At 37.2% G+C, this 14,978-nt stretch overlaps 1 protein-coding gene across 2 annotated transcripts in view; it reads left to right on the top strand.

The window, feature by feature from the left end:
• Positions 1-5,068: 5,068 nt before the first annotated feature.
• LOC150082151 (proton-coupled zinc antiporter SLC30A1-like) overlaps positions 5,069-14,978 on the top strand; it is a 145,162-nt gene continuing 135,252 nt past the window's right edge. For both annotated transcript variants that reach the window (XM_090380013.1, XM_090380014.1), the window contains exon 1: positions 5,069-5,299. The gene's annotated coding sequence lies outside the window, so the exon portion shown is untranslated. The remainder of the gene's footprint in view (positions 5,300-14,978) is intronic.

Below are 14,978 nucleotides of genomic sequence, written 5' to 3' on the forward strand. Positions count from 1 at the left end.
ATCTCTTCTTTGAAGAGCTTATTCCACCTCATCAAACAGGTGCTCAATAGGATTGAGCATCTGTTTGATATGGTCAGGGAGATCACTGTATTCGGCTGAATCCATTCTCATGTTTCCAGGAATCAATTTTCCACAATTTTGGCCTTTTGATACACTGAAAGGCTGCTTTTTTGGAGAATATACTAGATTGATACACTGAAAGGCTGCTTTTTTTGGAGAATATCCTTAATCTTCTTCAATGGGAGAATGCACATAAAATGAGGCTTTGAAAAAAGCACACAGATAGATGTATATACAAGACTAACTACGATGGTAAAAATCAAATTAAGGGAAGCTTTACTGCCAATGAATGGGAACTAAATATTAGGGAATGTTAGGCTGGAGATAGAGAATTGTTATTGCAGTTAGAGTTGTGGCCCTCGCTGTAGTACTATGAGTATATACACCATCCACACGACACCGGATGGAAAATGCTCTGAAAATTCGGGTTTTTCGTTCAGCAAACATGAAAATCGACCCAAGAACACACGCAATTGATAGACGTAATATACTAGCGCCTCACAGCCTTAACTGATTTGGCATTTAACACACTCACTGATGCTATAATATGAAAAAAAGTCCATAAAACTTCCGATAGCCACTAACATGCATTGTGGCAGGATGAATCTATGCTATTTTAGTCATATACTTTCATTCAGTCAGCGTGCAGGTTGGAACCGTAATTTATCAGACCCAGATGACGTTTTTCCAACTTCCACTGTCTAGTACTACTGGTTCCTGAGCCCACCGTTCTGTCTGTTTTTTTTTTTATTTTTGCACACAGGAGCGGAACCCAGTTTAGTTGTCTGCTGCGTATCTCCATCTATGACAAGCTACGACGAGTTGTGCGTTGCCTGTTTTGTTACGACTGTGGTGTTGAGTTGTTATGACATTGACTTTAGCCTTTCTGTTATCCTACACAAGCCTTGTCAGTTTCCGTTGGCCTCTCGCATCAACTAGCTGTTTCCAACGTCACCAAATCCCTTGTTGGTTGGATGTTATTTAGTTACTGGACCAATCTCAATACACTCGAGAAACAGTCGTACGTGAAAACCTCAGCAGGGTTAGAGTTTCTACGATGTTCATGCTGGCGCGCGTGGTGCCGATGCACCATGGCATTCAAAGTCACTTAAAATTTTCTTCTTGCCCATTCTCGCACTGAACTGCAGACGTACAACCTACCTAGCTGCTCACCTGCTTTAAATAGCATGACTTGAACACGTGATGCTGTTACTGAAGCAGCTCCATTTCATGAAAAGTGTAGGTGCTAAAGGGTAGTTGACCACATTATTAGGTACTAATAATGTGGTCACTGAGTGTAGTGTCAGCTGTGATAAAAAAAATTATGATATTAATGTTCCCTCTAAATGATTACATCTACCCATATATTTATTTTGTCGGTAAATTGCATGTGTTCTCTGGTCGATTTGTCTGTTTGTTGGACGAAACAACCCTAGTTTCTTGGGGGGGGGAGACCTTGCTATCTATGCATGAGACCGACTAACTCAACCATGGAGTGAAAAAAGTCAATTAAAGTTCCTCACGTCATCGACGGGATTAGAACCATGGCCATTTCCACCCGGTGTGGGGAGGACGGTGACGATACCACGTGCTACACGTGCAGACTATCAGCTGTGATAGATACTATACTTTCTAAAATACACTGCTAGACAAAATTAACAGAATGAAATTATTTTCATGAATAGTTTATTGTGAACAGTATCGCCGAATGTGAATATTTGATATAATAGGCATCCAGGCGTGCAATTTCCGAGTATCCAATAAAAATCGATCTACCACCTTACAGAACAGCACATTATGCAAATCATTCATGCTTATAAAAACACACGTTGCGTCCACATCACCTCATTCCCGTTCTGTCTTGCTCAATGGGACAGCCACATCTCTAGTACTCAGGATAGCAGGTTATCGTCGTTTAGATGATTCTTTGAGATGGTGGGGAGCTGGACAGCTTGTAGCCGGGAACTCGTAGGCAGAGGGGGCACGATATCTAATGTGTCAGGCAGTGTCGTCTCAGCAGTATGGAAGCAGTTTGTTTGTGCTGTAGCACAGGGTATCGTCGCCGTCCTCCCCATACGTGGTGGAAAAGGCCCAGGTTCGAATCCCTTCGATGACTCGAGGAACTTTTATGGACTTTTTGTACTCCGTGGCTGAGTAAGTCAGTCTCAGGAGTAGATAGCAAGGTTTTTAGCTCGGAAAAACTTTGATTTTTCGTCCACCAAAGTAGGCAAATCGACTAGAGAACACAGGCAGTTTACTGACACAAAGCACATGGGTAGTTGAAAGTAAATTTCCAGGTGACCATAATATAATAGTTTAATTTTCTTTTATGGAAGCAGTTTCAGGAGACAAGAACCATTACAAAAAGAGCTCGACAAGGTTGACTGAGTGGAACGTCAACCAGAACAGGCCACTATCTAGCTCTAAAAACAAGACGAAAACCTACGATTTTCTATCATCAGCTGTCTCTTGAGGTTGCTGCAGCCACAGGTGAAAACATTTCTAACCGGCTGTGTTAAAAAGCCTCAATTAAAGTGGACTCTACACAAGGAAGCCAGTGATCTGTTTCCCATTAACTCCAAACCACCATAGAGCTCATCGAGACTGGTGCCATAAACATATAACTTGGAGCCCCGAAAAATGGGATGCAGTTCTGTTCTCTGATCAGTCCCGTTTTAGCCTACAAACAGATTGTAGACGTTTGAAGACGTTTTTCATTTGAAGACAACGAGGAACGGTACTGTCCCTCCAACATTAATGCTAATGCTAAAAACATCAGAGAAAGGAACACTTACTGTAGTGACGCTGTTCTTATGTGGAGCGGAATGATGATTAACGGTCGCATCCCTCTTCATGTTTTTGATAGAGGTACTGTAACTGCACAGAGTACAGAGAAAATATCCTCGAATCCTATGTGCGACTTTTTAGAGGTGTGGTTGGTCCAGATTTTCTTTTCATGCACGACAACGCCGCTGCACATAGAGCTCAAGTGGTGGAGGAATATCTTGAAACTGAAGATATCAACGACTGTCGTGGAAAGCACGATCACCTGTCTTAAATTCAAACAAATACATGTGGGACATCCCTGGACGTCTCATTGCACGCCGACAGTCAACTTCTCAGTCATTTGGTGAGCTAAGGTCTGCCCTGGTCGAAGAATTGGATTTGTTACTACAGACAATTCTCCACAACCTTATATCGAGCATGGTTTACCGCTGTCAGGCCTGTTTAGCTATTGAAGAGGATATCATACACCGTAATGATGTCATGTGACCATATATTATCGAGCATCTTGCATCGACGTCTGTAATGTGATATTTTTGGTAATTCATATATAACTCCTATAAATGTCCCTTATACCTGTCCAACGTTTCCCGCTGTTTGTTCATTTCCTTGTTATTCTATGGTACACCATAACACCAAATTTTTTAACCACTGGCTTAGCATCGTGAAGGGTATTGTAAAATCTGGGTACCTGCATATATCTTTGCACCCTACAAATTTGTCGTGGTTTATCGCAAGCTGCACGAGTTACACCACGTTTCCTACGTGTTCTGTTAATTTTGTCGAGCAATGTAGTTTCATCACTGGTGTTAGCCTAACTTTATCATCTTGCAACATACACACACTTGCCCTCATACGTTACTCCAGGACTACAGTGTCCGGTTTGTGATGAAAAAAGCCACCCAGAAGGGGAAGAAGCCAAGCAACGATCATCCGAAATTGGCTACCGCGACCACAGTATCAAAAAAGGCAATGTGATGATGGTGATGATGATGAGAGAGAGCTCAATTTTTCTAACTGCAAGGGTCTCTGTGAAACAGACCTCGATTTAACACATGCCTGATTCATGTCAGGAATCTGGGAATGCCGGATATATACAGTGCGGGGACCTGACTTATATATTTATAGAAGTCATAAAAATATGGTAAATGTGGAAACTGGACGAAAAGTAATTGGGTTGTTCTTGGTCCCTGTAGAATCGCTGCGACTGCACTTCAGTAAATTACGCGTTGGAATCCGGAACATTTTTTGTTATATATTAACTTAACAGATATAAACACTGATTGAGGTGGCCCTCAATATTGATGTTGGTCAAAATAAGATGTTAGTTCTATTGCCAAAACAGTACTGATATCCCCACCCTACCCTTTCGAATTTCTCAATTTTATTAATGAACGAAAAAATTAGCTCAGACTTTCTCAAATTGGTATCTACAAATCGCTAAGTAGACATACCGTTTGGGGATTGGCGAAAATTTTAAAAAATTTATTTATTAAATATAAAGGGAGATCGGGTTGGTCACAGAGTTTATGCAATATGAACTGCCGGTTTCGAGAATCTATTACGGAAACCATTCTTTTTTTGGAGATTTATTTTATTATTAGTTTTTTTTATTCGATGTAAACTCATATATAAATGATTTTATATGTATTACTCACTGAATTAAAATCTAGTTGTCTTTTACATAATTAAAAAAAGAACACTTATGTCAAACTTCTTAAAAAAAGAAAGAGATGCTACGTTAAATTATATATTTGTGCAAATAACTTTTGTTGCAATACATTACTTTTAAGAACTCCAATTTCTCAATCGGTATATGACAAACTCATCCAAGTTGGTCTTCCATTAGTGACATTCCACTTCCGTTTCCGTTTTGTGTGTATGGTCACCGGTTGTTGTCAAGACGTGATCGTAAAGAAGCATTACAAGCGTTTACGAATTGGTACAGTAATTAGGAATCGGATCGAAATAATGACTACATCATTGAATCTTACGTAAACAGTATAATTGAAACTACGAAGTGTTGTATTGCACAAGACACTAAACAGGGTGCGAGTGCAGAGCTCTCCATCAGTTGTACTGGACTCGATGGTTAGTAGTTTGCATTATCGGTTTCTAGTGACCTGCATTGACTGTGCTGGGCGCAAAAAGAGTGATGTGTGCAAAAGACAGCTTTATCTGGGATCTTGGGACCGACAAAGGATTTTCATACCAGATCCTAAAGTGTTCTTATGTTGACGGATTGTCGACTTTATCTATAATAAGAGATAAGATTTCTTCCCATCTGAATGTATACGGATTGAGTTCCGGCCACGGAAGGACGTGTTATGTTGACAGTCTAGAAACCTTGAGTTGGTAATAGAAACGGTTAAAATAAAGCAAGTAATCCCTTGTTTATCTGCTGACTTGAGTTATCTCATGCATTTTACTTTAAAAGCAGTATTACCAATTAACGGTAAGTATTGATAAAGGCAGGCTTGATTTTGTTCATTATGTTTTTAAATGTATTCATATTGAATTTTACTTGTATTCACCTTCACCTGTGTATGAAATGTGGAGCTGCAGTAGGACGTCCAATTATATTTTTTGAAGATTGAGAGCGTTTGACTTTTGAAAATTCACGTAGGTATGACCTTAATTTGTGTACTGCAACATCATTTTACAGTTTGCTAGTATTTTCAGGTGCGATATCGTGGTATGGATGACATATTCCAAAGGTATAAACATTTATATTGGAGTTGGATAACTGTTTATTCACATTAGCGTAAATTAACTAATGCAGTCAACACTGCTTTATTAAGTATAACAAGTCTAAAATTGATAATCATTCTTCTAACATTAAGTTTTCTCTAATAACTTTTTTGCATGTATTTGCCAAGTGAGAAAGCTGTAGTTCTTTTACATGTCCCTTCTTCTTTCAATTTTTTAAAATTAAAATGCTTAAAAAATATATATATATAGAACACTCCCAGAAACCTTTGTCAATTTGAAGAAAATTGTGCAAAGCTCATGTGCATTTGGTTGTAAATTGTAATTTGTTGCTAGTTAATTGATATTGTTTAACTTTATGCCCAACAACAGTCATCCATTTTTATTGATTATGTCTATTGATTTCTACATAAGCAGTGTGAATGAATTATTTTAGGTCTTGTTTTAGCAACTGATGTTTTATTATATAGCAACAGGTAATAATTTGCCTACAGCATGCAATTCTGAATTTTGCTAAAATAATTTTAATTTTACAACCATGAATAGACGCAAACTGTTATTTAAACACCTAAGTGGAGTTTAATCGACACATATATGTATGTGTATTGGCATTATTATTTTGCTGTACACATACATACCATCTACACCTGGGACCTTGTTCCCTCTGTAACTCTTCCGATAGATGCTTCTTAGAGATTGTCATATATTTTACAGCAAACTAGCTCCTCTTTTCTTTCTTCCTGGATCAAACACTTGTAACGATGATTTCAAAGTACGTGTTCAACTGAGATTAGCATTAGTAGAGGCACGATGCAAGAAAGCAAGCTTATGCAGCATCAGCCAAAAAAAAAAAAAAAAAAAGCTCTGATTTCACCCCTCCATTCGTTCCAAATACCTGTCCATCTCAGCCTTAAATTTATTAAGGCTATCAACTTCCACAACAAAAGATGGGAGTCTGTTCCACCAATCAACTACCTGCTGGCTTCTTCAAATAAGCCTCAAGAATTGCAAAGTAAATGACAGAAGGTGTATTAAAATAAATGTAAACTGTTTTAAAGAAATATATACTTAAAATAATATAAAATGAAATCTGATATGCACATACACACTGTTTAAAAGAATAAAAACAGGGCAAAAAAAAACATTAAAATTTCAAAGTGAAACACTAATATGCACTGGAGCTTTCAAAAGTGGCCAGCTTCTTTTGAATAGTGAAATTTACTGAATGTCCATCCTTGCAGATGATATGAAGGTTGGCAGGGTGGTTAATGATAGTATGATACTGCAGCAAGGTCGAGAAAAATTAAGCATTTGGACTGAGAAATGGCAGTTGAGGTTTAACATTGACAAATGAAAAGTACTGCATATGGGTAACAGTAATCCCAGATTAGTGAACCAACTGTGTGGTACTATGCTCAGGGTAGTGGAAAATGAAAAGAACCTGGGGGTAATTTTGTTGTCAGATATGAAGTTTTCTGACAGTGCAGACAGGCTGCCAGGATAGCTCATGGGGTTTTGTGAGTGATACACAGGAATTTTGCTAGTAGGGATAAGGAGGTGATTATCCCATTGTGTAAGGCAGTAGTCAGGCCACACCTTGAGTACTGCATACAGATCTGGAGGCCTCATTTTAAGAAGGATGTAGAGCTGCTGGATCAGGCACAGAGTAGGGCAATAAGATTTGGTGAATTGTGGTGCTCTTATGAAGAAAGGGTTCAGTTCTGCAAATTGCAATATCTGGAGACTAAGCACCTGCAAGATGATCTGATTGAGGTGTTGAAGGCTTTGAATGGATTATAAATTCAAATTGAGGCAGAATGGTTGCAGAATAGATGTGCAGAAGTTTTCCTTTAGCTAGCATGTGGTTGAATGCTGGAACAAACTTCCATTTGATGTTGTGGATGTGGATAGCTTGAATAAATTCAAGGGAGAATGATAAACTGTTGGAGAGGATGTATAGGTGAAATGGGAAGGTTTTTTATGTGAAAACATCTATGGCTGCACCTGCTACATTTTCGGACTGAAGCAAAACCAATAGGTAACGACATTTTCTTAATGAAATGATGCGAATGACGTCACTTTCTACTCAGTCACTAATATTGATTCGGTAGAGTGAGTAGCAGGCTCGGCTGGATTTTGGCGTTCATAGGCACTTTTATTTTGAAATGTGCTGGGAGGGGAATAAATGTTTTTACCTACATCTATTTTAAGACTTTGACTGCGAATCATGTCAGTTAACGTGACTCTAGTAGTAGTAGCAGTAATTGTGGCATGTGATGCAAGAAAGCAAGCGTATGAGCTTATGTAGCATAAGTCAAAAAAAATAATAATAAAAAAAAATTCACACAACCATTCTCTCTAAATGTTTGTCCAGTTACTCCTTAAATTTATTTAACCTATCAACTTCTGCAACGACAGATGGAAGTTTGTTCCAGCAATTAACCACCCGCTGGCTAATGGCAAATTTTCACATATCTATTCTACAGCTGTCTTTCCTCAATTTGAATTTATGCCCACTTAAGTTCATAATCTGAACAAGTGGAAGAATCCCATCAGAATTCAGCATGCTCAACCCATTCAAGGCCTTATACACCTCAATCAGATCATCTCACAGGTGCCTAGTCTCCAGCGGCTGCAATTTGCAGAATTTAAGCCTCTCTTGGTAAGAGGATCCCTTCATTCCCCTCACCAATCTTGTTGCCTTTCTCTGTACATGCTCAAGCAAATCTGCACTCTTCCTAAAATGAGGCCTCCAGACCTGTACGCAGTACTCAAGGCATGGCCTGACCATTGCCTTATACAGAGGGACAATCACCTCCTTTTCCCTGCTAGCAAAATTCCTGTATATCATTGACAAAACCCCATCACTTGCTCTGTCAGCCTGTCTGCATTGCTCAGAAAACTTCATATCTGACTGCACAATTATTCCCAGGTCTTTTTCACCCTAAGTGTAGTACCACACAGTTGGTACGTTCCTCTGGGGTTAGTTCTACCCATATGCAGTACTTTGCATTTGTCAATGTTGTGCACGTTGCCACTTCTTAGCCCATCTTCCCAAATTTTCTAGATCCTGTTGCAGTAGCACACTGCCATTACTGTCATTAACAACCCTGCCAACCTTTGCATCATCTTCAAACTTTGACACTAAGCCTGATATACCTTCATCAATATCAATGATAAATATACAAAACAACAGTGGACCCAAAACCGAATCCTGTGGGACTCCACTAATAACATTAGTCCACGAAGAGCAGCGTCCATTGATTACCACCCTCTGTCTTCTCTCACTCAACCATCCTTTTATCCATTGTAGCAACTTAACCTTAATACCATTCCGCTCCAATTTGTACAGTAGTCTTTCATGTGTAACACTGTCAAAAGCTTTCCTGAAACCCAAGTATACAATATCAAAATTATTTTTTGCATCCAGTTCCTTTGTAACCACATCATAATATCCAATCACATTTGTCAGACAAGACTTTCCCTTAACAAACGCATGCTCTGTCTGAATTATTGCTGCAGTCCTGTCTAGATGATCCTACAATGCATCTTTAACCAGTGAATCCATTATTTTACCCGGAACAGAAGTTAAACTTACTGGTCTGTAATTAGTCATGTCACCCTTCGATCTCCCTTTGTGAATTGGGGATACAATTGCACATGTCTCTAGTTTGTGGGGACCTCCCCTGAGTCCAAGGATGCTCTCTTATTATGGCTAAGGGTTTGCTTACTTCCTTTGCCGCCTCCTTTAATATAACTGGATAGATTCCATCCACCCAAGGTGCCTTTCTTATGTTTAACTTCAACAATTTCTCCTCCTCTTTGCTCTCAGTTATTACAAAATCATGTAGCTCACTGCCAGAGTTTAATTCACCTCTGGCATTCTCCTCCCTGAATAACTCCTCATGTGTGAATGTAGATGCAAAATACTCATTTAGTTTGTTAGCCACCTGAGCAGGATCATCAACAGTTGAACCATCAATATCCAGTGGACCAATCTGATTCATCCCTTTCCTTCTAGAGTTTACATAGGTAAAGAACTCTTTGCTGTTTTTTTTAGCATCCTTTGCCAAAGATTTCTTGTAATCTGCCTAAGTTTCTCGTAAGTTTCAACTATAATAAATGATAAACCACCTCAATTGACAGAGCGCCATCACTCCGATTCTTCTAGTTTCGAGAACAGTCACTAGATAGAATATGTGTATTGAATTGAAGCTCCTAGAGTGGATTGCGCACATTTTCTCAGCTCGAGTTTCGTTAGTTACGGTGAAAAGAGGGCTGTTGATTAGTTTTTTTTTTTTTTTCTCTCTTCCTTCGTAGGCCCTAAAAATTTCTTAGGCATTGTGCCTTTGGTGACTAATGGGAAATCCAGCCCTGAGCAGGCTCGAGAATAAAACGTTACATCCTTCAAACCAAGAGACGGAAACGACACAAATGATGTCACTTCCTAAATGATGCTAACTCAGTCACTAACTTTGATTCGGTAGAGTAAGTAGCGGGTAGTAATATTATGCAAGAATAAAAGCTTCAGAGCTACCGAAGAAGCCTCTCTTGTCGATAAAAGAACGAGTTCAAAAACAAAAGAGAACGAAAAAAAATGCAGTCTGATGAAATCTGCTGCTCAAGATTTTGATCAACATCAACCTTCTAGTAGCATAAGTAAGTAGCGGGCATGAGCTAAAACATTACATTGTTCATAACTTCGGTTCTAGCTGTTCAATTAAACTCTTTCAAAAATTAAATGGTTTTGATTTAAGAATGCAACGATGAAACAATCACTTCTTGAAGTAGTTTTTGATTATGACGTCATACTATTCTACAAATGGATTTTGCTAACTATTGAATTAAAAAAATATCAAATCTAATTTCAGTTAACAACCTAGTTCAGAGTATTTTGAAAAAAAAAAATGCAGAGTTTAATAAAATCTGCTTCTCAAGATTTTGATTCAACATCAACCTCTGCTTTGAATTCTCATCAAGAAGCTGGACCGTTAATGTCACAAAATTATATTCAGGACCTTCCTGAAGATTTGAGTTCAAATGAATTATCTGAGGATTTTCAGTTGATTCCTGAACCGGCTAGACAGAATATACTTCAACAACCAGCTTCGATTGCATCAACCAAAAGGAAATAAAATTATATTTCAGCTCAATCGCCTGTCGTAGACCCTCTGCAGGTTTCAACTGTAGTTGAGCATGAAATCATTTACAATAACATTGAACATGACTGTAACTCCTATAAAGAATTTGAACAACAATTTCTGAAAAATACATTTGGAGCTGTTTATGATATCTGTGATCGATTATAGTATGAGAATGACGTAAAATTGTGCACTCCAGGATGTTATCTGTTGCTTCTCTTAGAAACACAAACTGCAGACGTAACAACTATGAAGGCTCATAATACATGTTGAGCCTCTCTCTCAAAAATGATTCCATTCCAACATTTTCGAAAAGCAACGGTTTTGTTTATCCTGCTATTCCTCCTCATCTGCCTTGATTGGATTTAGTGACCAAGCGCCTCGTTTCTCCTCGTATACCATTCATGCAAATTAGAAGACTAAGGCTGGTTTCAGACAAATTTGCTGAAACATGCAAATTAGAAGACTAAGGCAAAATTTCAGACAAAATTTAAATATTCCTGTAAATGTTAATTTGATGATCAATCATTTGTCTCGGAGTATAGATGACGATTATTGCGTTAACGTTCATATCAAACATAAGAAAATTCGTAAATTGAGTTATTTAATGGGCTTGGTTCGTAAACAAGATGTAAGGGTTTGGTTAAAATATCTACTTACGACTCCTTTGTATCGTCTGTATGATATGGAGATTGACAAAGCATTCTTCGAAGAAGACGTGGAACACGATGGTGCTCCTACACATGATGAAATGAGTGAACCTATACCTGTTGAATGAAGTTTAGTCATTCAACAATAAACTCTGTGGAGCGATGACAAATATTTACAAATAGCTCCTGGCAAATGAAATTTTCCAAAAAGCGAACAAAGTGTTCCCCAAAGTTTACTTTTTGATGAATATGCTGAAGAATTTTCCTTTCCCAGCATTTACCTTGGTCACTATTGAGAGTTTACAGGTAATTTAAAAGTTACACTGTTTATGCTGGCATTGAGTAAACTTCGTGGAGTGACACCTTATTTTTTTATATAGCCATGAAAATAATGAGACTATGAACTCCAGGTTCGTTAACAGTTTCTTTTAAATACATCGGAAAAGATACTAGGCTCACCAAAGAGCATATCCAATTTCGAGAATACATCAATAACTGCATTGAAAACAATTTAGCGTTTTTGAAATCGATTCCTAATTTAACTTATTACTGGACACAATGTAAAAGAGATCTGTTTACGATGATCAGACAATTGAGTAAACCTACGTTCTTCTTAACTTTGAGTGCAAACAAAATTGGTTGGCTTAAATTGCTAAAAATTTTATATAAATTAAAACATGATGGTTTGGATATCCCTGACGAGCAAGCAGAAGCTCTTTATTTTGTAGAAAAGGCAACATTAGTTAATGAAGATGCCATAACATGTGTGATTCATTTTAATAAACTTGTAGATTGTATTTTAACTTTACTTCAGTCTAAGTGTTTCAGTCCATTTCGACAATATTATGTTTTGAAACGTAATATTTGAAACGGATCGAATATCACTTCAGTCCATTTTGACAATATTACTTTGTCAACTATTTTAAACTGATTGAATTTCAACATCATGTCAGTCCACGTGCTCACATTCTTTTGTGGCTTAATAATGCTCCTAAAGAACCTATGGAAAACGGTATGAATGCAACAATAGCTATAATAAATCAGCTTGTATCAGTTTGTACTACAAAAGCTTCTGGTAATATCAAACTCTAATTTCCACTGCTTAGAATCCCAAGTGTATGTATCATATTTTAGCTATCAAACTCATTGTAAGTAAATTGCCTATTGAACATGTATTGCAATCTCAAATTGATGACACTGTCGAAAAAAAAAATATATATTTAAAATGTCAAACGTGTTTGGATTCTTTTCATTCCTAAAACCCTTTGACCTCTTCCAAGCCAAGGATGTTTTCACATAAAATAAAACATCTTTTTGTTATTTGCTACATCATTTGCCATTACTGATACTAATACTAAATACCACAGCAGGATCACAGCTTGGTATTTACAACCAAGATCATGGAATCATCTTCCTTTTTAGTGTTTTACTTTGAAATTTTAATGATTTTAATCTCAGTTTATTTTTATCAGTATATATAGATTTATATTAAGTATGTGTATATATATTTGTATTTTTATTTTATTTTAATAAATCATTCTGTCAGTTATTATATTACATTGGTGTGTACTGTTGTATTTCTCATAAATAGGTCTTGTAAATTTAAGATCTAGTGCCACTGCCAAAAGTTGCCAGGTGGAGTGGGGAAGAATATATTAAAAAAAAATAGTGTTTTTGAACAGCCATTATGCAATAAATTCATGTTACATGATTAGCTGAAAGTACTGGTGCTTACTTTGCTTGTTAGCATTAAATTCATTAATACCACCTTCCCAAACTACCTAATATCAATCAACCTCATGCTGTTATTGGATAGTAATATCCATACAGGTCAAGAAGCCACAGGCTTTTGCTGCACTGGCCAGGAAAAAAAAAGAAAAACGAGTAGATAATAAAATACAAATCGCTTGCTTCCCTCCTCACGTAGGAAACAATTCAGTTGACCTTTGAATTTATTCAACCTGTCAGCCTCAACTGCCTGTGAAGGCAACCTGTTCCAGCAGTCAATGACTTGCTGGCTAAAAGAAAACTTCTTATGATCTAGTCTAAACTTCTTCCTCTCTAATTTGAATTTATTCTCACGAGTTCTGAAAATTCTTCGTTCATTCATTTTACTAGCCTTTCTCAGAGCTTTATAAACTTCAGTCAGGTCACCTCTATGGTTCCTGGTTGCCAAGCTCTGCAACCCACATAGACAGAGTCTTTCCTCATATGATTGCCCTTTTGCTGATCTCGCCATGCAAGTTGCCCATCTTTGGATCATTTCAATAAGCTCAGTGTCTTTTATCATATGAGTTCTCCATACTTGAATACAGTATTCCAAATGTGGTCTTACAATTGCCTTATACAGTGGGACTTATGACCTCCATATATCTATAAATGGGATGGCCCATTTATAATTTAACTACAAAAATTATTAAAAGCTTTTAAATTTCTTTACATGATTAACTTTTATCTGTATGTTAAATTAATCTTCAATGATATATTAACTATTATGAAAAGTAACATAAATCAAAAAAGCACAAGAAATGTTTAATTACTGGTTGCTCCCCAATAAACATCCAACTTGCAACAACTGTACATGAGACAAACTCCATATGATAATAAGCCATATAATGTTTTATGAATGAACAACCTTACTTATTTTTTTCCCTGATAAAATAAAAAAGATTAACGTTTTCTCTATTGATATTATTAAGAAACTAACTGCCAAATACTCTCCTGTTAATTTTAATATTCACACTGTCCTAATGAAAGCTAAACATGACAAAGAATACTAGTGATTGTACTAGTATTCTTTGTCATGTTCCTTCAGCCAATAGGATTCATTCTGTATATAATGCTGTTGATAGTTTAGCATCCATACTGAGTCCATTGTACTGTATATTGTTGATTGTTGTGCCAAAGTTTGCAAGTTATAGACGGTGATCATGAAACAAAGACCTGGCAGTTGCTCAATTAATATGTGAAATACTAGTTGCCAGTCTGAATTTCTTTATCACACTCTCACCTTGTCTGGGTTTCTATGAATCTATTACAGTTTTTACATGTATGTGTCTCATGATAGTCTGCAAATATTCATTGCTTTTTTCTTTTTCCCAGTTAAATCATTTAGCTCTCGTGTTATCTCTTTTCTTGTCTTTCTTTTGCCTTGAAATTTATACCCAGGGGCTCGCATCTGGTGAGTATGGGCTTGGCACACCCAGGGTCCTCAGCTGGATATCATCATTCTTCTCTTTCTTGGTGATTTCCTTCTACTTCTCTCTCTCTCTTACACACACACACACACACACACACACACACACACACACACACACACACACACACACACACACACACACAGGGTAACCCAGAAATTTTTTTTAGCTGGTGCAGCATAAGCCTCAGGCTTCCTTGCACCATATGGCTAATAATAATAATAATAGGCCCCGAGTGCCAAGAGAAGTGATCTAGTGATTTGAAAGCGTCCTTTCTATAAATGAGTAGTTTAAGAGAATTCTAGTCTTTTCTTTCAAAGTTATTTATTTTTGGCTCCTTCTAAATAAAAGAGGCAAGCTTTATATCAAAAAAGGAAATACACCTTTCTTTTGTATTTATATAACTAACTTCAACACAGTAACCACTAACTTCTTAT

This window comes from Mastigoproctus giganteus, chromosome 8 (genome assembly GCF_048544385.1).
Source record: "Mastigoproctus giganteus isolate SK-2022 chromosome 8, ASM4854438v1, whole genome shotgun sequence".
NCBI lineage: Eukaryota > Metazoa > Arthropoda > Arachnida > Uropygi > Thelyphonidae > Mastigoproctus > Mastigoproctus giganteus.